We start from the raw sequence: 11126 nt of genomic DNA, 5'->3' as shown, positions 1-11126 counted from the left end.
TAAGAAATGATGTTTAGAATCGATTATATAGAATCGAAAAAACCGATTAAAAGATTTTCGTTTGGGTGCTATTTTATCAACAGTTGTTCGGGGGGGGGGGCTAAAATGGGAAAATCATTGAATAGTTTCAATCAAACCAATTCAGAGTACTGAATTTTTAAATACCAAAAAAACCTGTCAATCAGTGAAATTAGGTAATTTTGTTTCACGTGAACTGAAACTTAAAATATTCAAAAAGAATGCAGACACGCCAAAAAAAATGAACCCTGACGTTTAGCGTCAAGCATACTCAGGTTTAGGTGCGCAATCCCAGAATTTCATCAGACCATTTCCAAGACTTTGCCCTCTTATCACACTATCGTGCGACCCAAGAACTTCTTGCGACTCTGATGCGACCTAAATTTGCAAGTATAATCTTAAGTAAACCATGCAAAAATCTGCATGTGAATCGGAGGGGGGACACAAAGGAAAGGATTTCCATTTTAAAACAGAATTTATTTGATCTCATGGTGCATTCGTAGCTCGAAAACGTTTAATTTATTACAAGAAAATTTGTTTTATTAGACAAGTCTTTTAGAAATTTAAGAAAACTGGGAACTAATTGATCAAGAAAATCATATATAGAGAAGCAGAATCACTCAACCAGAATTCTGGAACTTTTTTAAAATCCGGGACAATAAAACGACAGTAACAACAATGAAAAAGCAATTTAGGGTAACAATTTTGTAAAAGATTTAAGTGCACAAACAGTTCAGCCAAAAATGGTGGCAGAAACATGTACCAGTAACGATGGTGCTGGTCTTTCTTTATCCCCACTTTCTGTAAACAAAGGTGGTGTGTGCGCTGAGCATCAAAGGGAGTTCATCTTCTGCCTTAACCAGGCAATTAAAAACTCGTCAGATTGTTCGAACAGCGCATATCTTGAATAATTCATTTAAAACGTTGTTAAAAGGATTAAATTCTCCAGCAATTATGGAAATTATTTGACTGTGTAATAGACTTCAGTGTGCTTTTCAGCGCGTCTGAAATCAGAGACAAGTTTTTGGCTGTCGCAGATTTGGATGGAATTCATCTTAACTGAGTTGTTTCGCAGTCTTAAATTACTTCAAAGATACAAGAGGGACATTCAGTTCTCGAGCAATACCTCTTTAACATTAGTTGACTCTTGCATATATTTCTGCTTTCCCTCGTCGACTAACTAACTCAAGTATTAAAACATGAAAACGGTAAAACTTCAACTTCTGAATAAGATAGCACAATTCGTCCGATGTCTCTACGGGGCCCATCAATCCTTCATTTTTCTTGTCAAATAGGTTATTCGTTCCTGCCATCACATTAATTTTGCGTACTTTTCTGTCATTCTGTCAAAAACTTCTTTAAACAGGCTTTGTGAGCTCATAGTGGACATAGTAGCACCTGGACATGAAATTGACACAGTATTTTGAATTAAAACACCAAAAACAAGAGATGATCTCAAAATGCAGGTGCGCCTCTGAAACTGATGTTCCTTATCAACAATAACTCGTCGATACTGCTTCGATTTTTCAAAAACTAGACAGCTCATCAAACTGAGGTTTGACTTGATAGTATCAATTCTCAACTTTCTTCTATTTTTGGACTCCATGCTATTTTCTGAAAACAGGCTATCAGTAACACATTGAAAAGAATAGTGTCTTGAGTTCATTCCTCAACTGTTTTATAGTTGCTTATTTCTCAGAGCGTTTGAGGCAGTTTATTACTTAATTTAGAACCACGAATGCGACAATTTCCACAAGATGATACAAATAATCCGGCACATGACGCTTTTGAATAAATTTTTGGACGAAAACATCCCAAAATCAAAACTACTTCAGATTAAAACAGAAAAGCAAAGAACGAAACAATTGTGAAATCACTTTCGTACAAACAGTGAAGTTGGGAGAGTGGAGTCCACGTTTTAAAAAAGAGTTTTGAAGGCGGTCTTGTTTCAAACCAACAGATTTGTTTTTTAGTTGTTTAATCTTCAGCGTTTGTTTTTCAGCGTTCTAACACAAAAAAACATGTCAAGTGACAAACCCTATTTGACGTCAAAATGCAAAAAAAACGAACCCTAGTCTTCATAGCAGTTCTTTAATGTTGTGTTGCCTTTTTACTGGTTGTCAAAAATTGGTGAAAAGCTCAATATACCCCACAGCTCGTAACAAATGACGGAGTATAACATTTGAAACGTTCTTTTCGGCGAAACGTGTAATCGAAATGGAATCATTTAGCAAGACTCATTGATTACGAAAATACGTTGGACTTTCAAAAACTAAACTTGTAGCTATTGGAACTGATTAAAACAACAAAGTCGGACGAAATCTTGAGAACATTATGTAGTACTTTCCCAGGATGAGGTGCGCGAACCAAACCAGCTCTGATCAGAGCATGCAGACCATTATCGGCTCTAATCAGACAGATTTGAGTCGCTCACCGGGGGTTCCAGACCCACTTCAGTTGCTCACTAGGGGTACCAGACTGACACAATCAACTGTTCAAAAACCAGTAATCGGTAGTATATTTATTATTTTCTTAAAAATAGACGTCATTTCATGTATATAGTTCTTGGGTTCTTCAGAAAAAACTATAAGTTCTAAAGAAAGAAACATTTTCGGCTAACAACAATAACCAGAACCTAGTCTTTATCGTTGCCTTTAATCAAGAAACAGTGGGAAGTGCTCTCCAGATCAGTCCCCTAGGGTATAACTACCTCAATTTCTTTTCAGGCGACTGACCATTTGGGTTGGACCTCTTGGTCCTGATCAAAATTTCCAGACTCTTCAAATGTTTTTGATCAGACCCTACAGACACTGGAAGGAGCTCTGTTCAGAATATCCAGATCATACCACAAAACTTCCCAGACCCTAGACCACGTTATGGTCAGACTTTCCAGACCATCGGCGGGGCTCTGATCACAATGTCCAGACAGTCGGGAGTGCCCTGATCAGACCGTGCAGACTCTGGATTGGTCCTGACCAGACTATCCAGACCGTAGACAGTGCTGCGAGACTCTGTGGAGCGGTCGCGTTTTAGCCACCGTGCGCAACCCCAGTCGGTCTGATCAGGGCCGGTTTGGTTCGCGCTACTCATCCTGGGTAACGTTTAACGTCAAGCATACTCAAGTTAAGGTGCGACCCAAAATGTTTTAGCGACTCTGGTAGGAGTCAAACTTTGTGCGACTTTAGGGCGACCAAGGTTCCCTCTGATCAGACCAAACGTTGTCCTATGACGAGAACATTTCTGAAAACATGTTAAAATCCGTTGTTGTTTGTTTAATTTATTCAATTCAGACCTCTTTACTACTCAAATTAAAATTGACTAATGTAGTATATATTGTTAAGGTTAAGACAAAACTTATTGATAAAAATATAAACAAAAGTCATTTTGATATTCTGGCTAATTTTCTTTGGAGTAATCAAAAACAGTAGTAAAAAGCTGCCGTCAAATAAATATGGTTACTTCATTCTCTGTAGTCAGATTTGGGGCAGCTTATGTCCTGACTTTGAGCTCTGATCAGACCTATTATCAGACTATAGTGCGACTTTCTTTACGCTCTGATCAGACCGTAGTGCGATCCCTGTCCAGACCATCATTTGACTCAAGCGTTTCGTAGACCTTGTATTTTGGGTAGCAATTCAAACGGTCTGATCAGAGTGGTCTAGAGTCGTCAACCTAAAACAGGGTACATAGTATGCTGGTTACCTTTCAAAGGTATTAAAAAGAAACAAAGGAGTTGCACAAGAAAAAAAGTTCAAGATACATATCAAAAGTCAAATCGGGAGTTCATTTACGTAATATCTCCTGCTAATATCTAGTGATGCCCCCCTGGGTTGACTACCACCAACTTTACTTTTCTTGGCAATCATATCAGAGCCATATATGGAGTTTAAAGTAACCTGCGAACCAGACAGCTGACCATAAAAATATCAACATTCCTCAAAAATTTACCAAAACACCAAAACACACGATGTACCAAATAAGAATATTGAAAGAACTATGTAAGAACATTATAAGAACTATGCGTGGATCGTTTAAGAACCAAATAGGGACCATATAAGAACCATGTAAAAACAATATATGTTACCAAAATGCCACAAGTAATGTAAAGCGCTTAAAGTTGAGACTGCTGCATAAGCTTGGTATGAGTGTTTAAAAAACGCACAAACGTACATACTGGAGACTTGAATACCACCATAAACGGAAATGTTTGCAACCATAGCAAGACCATACAAGAAACCTTCTCATGTCCTGTATGGAACCACATATGGATCCTGCACATGATTTCCAAGAAAAGTCAATCCGTTTGGAGCAAAGAGCTGCCACCCACATATGTACAATGATGGCTTCACTTCAAATCGACAACAAGAGCCATCAGACAGCAAGAAACAAATTTTCAAACTGAAACAACATAGAATTTGTCAAATTTCAAAAATAGTCAAAAACGAAAAATATTACAAGTTGGGACCAAAAATTTGTACATCCCCACGATTATGGTAAGGGAAAACCTGAGCAAACCAAAAGTATATTACAAGTTAGGGAACTCCACTGAGCGCTACTATGTTCTAAGAAAATCACTTAAAACTGCTCAAGCATATGCCGACATGATTTGGAAAAGATGGAGTCGCGCGAATACCTTCGACAAGAGAACCAGAGATCAAAGTAGTCAAAAGGACATATGCGAAACCTGAAAGAAGTTAAAATGGCTAGCAGACAACTCGGTGAAATGCTATGAGTACAAACAGAGATTAATCATTGAAATCCTGCCTGGCAATGACGGTGATGGGCGATCTGCGAGATTCAAAAAAGCAAATGGAGAGCTGAAACTGCAAGTTGCGAAACTAGTGCCAGTATTCTACGATGGTGGTTTCGAGATCAAAAACAGGGTCGGCAATGTTGGCGCAGCCTTACATCAGTAAAAAGAGTCATCAGACAGCAAGTAAAATTTTTGAAACTGAAAATAACTTACGATTTGCTAAAACTCAAAAACGGTCAAAATCGAATAACTTTAGAAGCTGAGACCGAATAGAATCGTGAAAATGTTTTGTATTTAGATTTATTGGAAACTGTTACAAAGAGCAGTTGGCACTCGGGTTGTACAAAAATTTGACTCTTCATCATTATTAGTCTTTTCGCTAGATTTTAAGATCTTCCAATTGTTATGGTAGTTGAGCTTTCTTGACCAGACGATAGCAACATTAATAACACTAACTATAACCTTACAAACATCAGCAGGAGATTGAGCGTGGACAAACAATGGACAAAATTAAAGTTATGATCCTTTAGAACGACCAAGCGGCTATTATTTTCAACGAGATTATTAGTCAAAATGAGCCCAGTGAAAAACCAGACCAGCGTAATGATCGAGAAGCAGCCTGTATCATTTTTGTTCGCTGAGGTTCATGAGCAGCCGCAAATTTTGGTCTGACAACATGATGCAGTAACGAGGCAAAATTTTGAGACTAGCAATTGATCAAGCTGAATAACTCAAAAAATTTGACAGGAATCTTGCTGATGAAGAAAGTTGCTTAGCGCAAAACAGAACATTGTGTGCCGAAATAGCATATCAAAGTTTTTTTTGAGAATTAAGATGAACACGAGGAAAACAGACAGCAGCAGAGGCAACAACTCAAGTCAATGCAACTGGAGAGTTTTGATGCCAACATTGAACAAAAATTGGGCGATTAGGCTAAGTAGAAGACACTCAAATAGTTTGTTGACAAAAACAAAAGTTGAAGAAATTGGAGAATATTGCTACTTTTTGAACTATCAAAAAGACACATTGAAATTTTACACTAAAGTTGAAGATTTATATCGTTTTATAGCGAACAAAAGAGTTGAAAAAAAGAATTACGAACTGAAAATTTAGACGACTTCCGCAAGCAAGAATTATGTGACAAACTGTTAATAAAATTAGATTCAACTCACAGAGAACTTAAACTCAATCAGATATGGCTACAGAGTGACTGACGTCTTTAGGTGAGGGTAAAGACTATCATCGAGGCATGCTAAAAGAGCACCTTCAAACAGCAGAGAGTGGAAATCAAACAACGCTCGTGTAATCCCCATCATCTGGTGACAAAGACTTAAACGAGAATTTATTTCCCACAGGAAATGGCCACAGAAAGTGTCTAAGAGAACGCTTGGGTCTCATCTATGCACTCTGCTACACACCGAGGCATAAAAGAATCCAGTATCGCCAACTCAATTTCATCAAAGAGGTCAGAGATCAACGAAGTGGAGCTCCAAAGCTTGAGGGCTAAGTAAGAAACATATCACCGACTGCATGAATGGCAGTTTGAGTTAGAAGAGGAGCGTGAAGAAATAGAACTGCTTCGACCCGAGGAAGAACAACAACAACAACAACAATTACGTCTAAAGTTGTAACAAAAAAACAACCTATGTCTGCGACAGCGTGAGCTAGACCTCGAAAACGAAGTAAAGAAAGCGGAGGCTGACAAGAACAACGACTCCTAGAAATTGATCTGACAAAAGGAAGTTCAAGAGGATCTAGGTCGCAGGTTCAAATCTTAGAGAGCGTTGGATCGAGACGCAATCTAGAAAGAACCGCAGTATGGGCAGACTCAACGGCACAACTGTTTTTGCCCTACCCGGCCACTATCTCCAAATGATGTGGTCGATCCTCTTAGGAATGTCGCACGGGGCAGAAATGTCAAACTTTTTGGCACCTACACGAAAAACTACTCCGCTGTTCCAACCGGGTGTAGGGCTCCTTCAAATCTGCGTGACCCGAGTTTTCTCTAGAAGCCAGAAATCCCAAAATCAATATTAAATAATTATGGTGACGCAACCACAAATGCATTTCCCAAAGACGACATTTCAACAGCACGGAACGTCAGCTTTCCAAAGCAGACAGAGATGTCAGAGTCCCAAGCCCAACTCTCGTAACAGACCGACGTGAAGCCAAAACAACGTTGAGCCAAACTACCACACAAGGAATTTATCAACCAAGTGGTGATCCATAAGAATTACCAAAATTAACGAAATTCTCGGGAGACCCCTTGGAGTGGCCAGAGTGGGCAGAACTCTTTAATGCCACTGTGCATCAAAAGCGGCTAAGCGATACTGAGAAAATATAATAATTGAAGATTCGCCTCACTGTGCAGGCAAAAGCGGCAATTTCCGGATTAGATTCCGACTCACAGTCATGTTATCCAGCCTGGGATATTCTGTGCAAACAATTTGGAAGACCGAGAGTCATAGTCGAAGCCCAACTGTGGAAAAATTGCAGTCACTCTCCAGAGAATCACGAGACTCCTGGCTCCAGTAAGTTTTTTGTTTCTCAAACGTAGCCACAAACACAGTTACGTTTTGACGTGGCTTGGATGGACATAGACTGACCTGCAACTGGAGGGAGTTCTGAGTTCAGCAACAAATAAAAGTGATAGTCGGCTGAAAAAGCAGTGGCTACGACACCTACAGTATCATCAAATACAGGCAGCAAAATTTCCTGTATTCAAAGTTTCAAAGCCGCGAAAAACCAAAAGCAGAAATTGCGAGAAATTTAAATCAATGAAAATGAATGAACAACGAGAACATGTGCAAAGTTCAGAATGTGTTTCGATTGTCCGAGACCTGGTCGTCCATCAAGGGATAGCAGTAATAGAAGTTGTAGTCTGCCCAATTGTGGAAGACAAGGCAACAAGCAGTTAAGCATTTGAATAGTGATTTCTCAAAGAAGGAGGCTACATTTTTTACGACAGAATTAGCGACAAACATCACACGAGAGGGCTCCCCGTCGTGCGCAATAAACTGGTGAATAGAAACCACAATCTGAGCCTGCTGGCATTGTGTGATACAAAATCATCAATTTCATTCGTGATCAGTCAATCGTATCTGCACTGCACCAGCAAGGCCGAAAAACGTTCATGTCAACAGCAGGAATCCACGGATCACCAGATGACAACACGGAAGATGTTCCGACAGCTGTTTCATCACATGAGAAATCTCGACCACTGACAACAGAGCAATTTTATGTATATAAAAAATGAAGCCGGTTGACCAAGATTTTAGATCTGCAGGGGTTGAAAGACTGCTACCCAGATTTGAGAATTTGCCAAATCATAGCTACAATCTAAATTTACAACTTATCCTTAGACAAGACTTTTGCGACCTTCATCACCTATAAAAATTCAAAAAATCAGAAAATAAAACTGCACCCTGGGCAGTGAAAATCAGCAACTCTTGCTACAACAGCAAACTCAATCGAAGAAGACAAGCAGGCAAGTCAGTTGAGCAAGTGGTGAGAATTCGAAACCTATGCATCAAACTGTGATGTCACCGGTCATTTGAAAGATGAACAGAGAGCAATCAAGACTTTGGAGAAAACTACTCGGTTTACCTGTAAACTAGAAAAAGATGGATTTCTGTGGCTAGAAGGTGAAGTGAAGTTACCAAACAACTTCAATTCTGCTATGGAAAACTCATGCCAATAGAACGACGCCTATGGAAAGATGATACGTTACAAAAGGGATATCAGGAAAGCATTGACAATTACGTCAAAACTGGTTATGTCCGCAAAGTTGAGAATGTTCAACTGAATGAAAACAGAGACACGCTTCAATGGAATTTTGCCACATCACGCTGTCATCAACCCACATAAACTCGAGAGGGTCAGAGCTTTGAGCAACACAGCAGCAAAGTATAAATATGTGGCCCTCAATGACAACCGTCTCTCCAGACCAGACCTGCTATAGAGTCTGATAAGTGTTTTTGCTTCTGTGAACATCAAATAGCTCTTTCAGCCGACATAGAAGCGATGTTTCCTTCAAGTTGCTGTCCCAAGAGATGTTTCACTTTATGTGGCGAGAAGATCCAGAATAAAGAATTGAAGTTTACGAGTATACAGGACGTATTTTTGGGGTAAAAAACCTTGATAGCATTTTCAAAATACACTTTGTATTAAGTGGAGAAAGATGACGGGAAAGACGATAAAAATTGTCAAAACTGTCCAGCAAAAATTTTACTTGAACGAAATTATTGAATCAAACAAAAAAGAAAGAAGAGGTGAACGTCTACCAAAGAACATAAAAACATCCTCAGCAAAGGTGGACAATTCATCCTCAGCAATTCGACGAAATGGATAACGAGTGACAAAGAAGTGAAGTCACAGATCCCAGAAGAGAAATCAACAAAAGTTGTGAAAATTTTTGAGTTTTGAGGCAGAGCCAAAATCATCCTCAATTCTTCGACTAATCTGGAATGTTAACGCAGACCGTATCTTAATCTGTCGTGGAATTCAGCAGGAAACTCCAGCAAACGGGACTAAGAGAATTGTTCTATCTTTTGTCTCTGCAGTTTTCGACCAACTTGGGATATGTTTACCCTTCACGATAAGCATGCGGTTTCTATTTGAAAGCATTTGGGAAGCGATGAGATAGGCATGACACAAATAGTTTTCAGCCAGCCGAACACTCAAAACTTGTCTGTGACTGGTGCTCTGATTTGAAGGGACGATGTCGATAAATCGACTTTATTTCAAAAACGGATGTACGAACATCAGATTCCACATTTTCAGTGACGCGTCAGAAGAAGCAATGTTCATCATGTCATATCGTTTGGACAAAGAGAGTTTGAAACTCGCCTATGTGAAAAAAGCGCAGTGTAGCACCTATCAGTCACGCGACAACTTCAAAGTTAGAACCGTAAGCCGCAATCTATGGAGTTTGTCTCAGAAAGCAGATAATGAGAGATAATGATGTGAAAATTGACAAAATCTGTCTTTATACAGATTTATCGAAAATTTTACAGCGTTTACAGTCAGCACATAAGAGAGAACAATTTTCTTTGCCAACAGAGCAGCAGCATTCTTGAAAAACTTTTTGGTGGATCAATGGGGACAAGTTAAAGGTATCAAAAATCTAGCATATATCGGCACCAGAGAGATGTCCAACAAACGCCGTAAAGATTCCGGTTAGTTAAAGTGGCCTGTATAGCTCCAGACAGATGAAGAAAAGTGGCCACAGCCGTTGTGCCAAGTGAACGAAGTTGAAGCTGAACAAGTTACCAGTACTGTAATCACAGAAACTAAGTTATAACAAATATTCGACTAGAGAAGATATAGTTGCTTCCAGATTTTTACCTTTTATAGAAGTGGATAGAAAAATTTGAGCGAAAGTTAATCTGAAGCTTTCAAATTTTGATTACCACGCAGAGTATCCAATATTATTGACAGCACATTATTCATTTGTAAAACTTCTGTTGGAGAGATTACATCTCGACAACATGCACGAAAGCACAGTGTACATGAGAAACATCTCCCAACAAGAACTCTGGTCAATTGCGTTGAGAAATGCTTCTAGGGAACCGAGACAAAACATGTAATAGTCGGCACAGAAACGCCAATCCAATTCAATCACCGATGGCAGACTTACCACGAGAGCGAATTGGGGAAAATGTGTTCCCATTAACCATACCGGAGTTGTTCACCTCGGATCATCTGATGGCAAGTTTTTCCGACGTTCACTGAAGCCATTTTGCTGCTTTTTGACAACCCGAGAAGTACACATCGGAGTTGCACAGTCAGTCATTAGACAACAAGTCATCTCTAGCTGCAGTGACGAAACTCATAGCAGGACGTGGCTACCCAAACGCCATCATCAGTAACAACGGAAAAACTTTTGTGGGACCAGCTAACGAGTTGAAGTCATTTTTAGAAGCTTGGGACACAGCTATGGTGGAGAGAATCTTAGCTCAGAAAACAAGCGTCTGGAAGTTTAATCCACCTGAAGCGCCAAATTTTGGAGGAATCTGGGAGTGACTAGTTTATGGTTGCAAAGAAGTCATGATTGAAATCTTGGACAACCGTAGTTTCATTGGCGAGTTACTTAGCACTACAAATTGTCTTGTAGAGCAAACTCTCAACGCCAGACCTCTGAGAGCAATAAGTGACGATCATGAAGACCTGACAGCACTCACCGCTAACCACTTCCTGTTAGAATGAAAGACCGCAAGTACACCATTTAGGCCGTCCAGTGAGCGCTACCAGGTTCTACGGAAATCATTTAAAACTGCTCATGCATTTGCCGCCATGATCTGGAAAAGATGGAGTCGCGAATACCTTTCACAAGAGAACCAGAGATCAAAGGGGT

This window comes from Convolutriloba macropyga, unplaced genomic scaffold, assembly GCF_964194025.1.
Source record: "Convolutriloba macropyga unplaced genomic scaffold, txConMacr16.3 SCAFFOLD_738, whole genome shotgun sequence".
In the NCBI taxonomy this organism is placed as follows: domain Eukaryota; kingdom Metazoa; phylum Xenacoelomorpha; order Acoela; family Convolutidae; genus Convolutriloba; species Convolutriloba macropyga.
Note: the sequence above shows the minus strand (reverse complement) of the source record.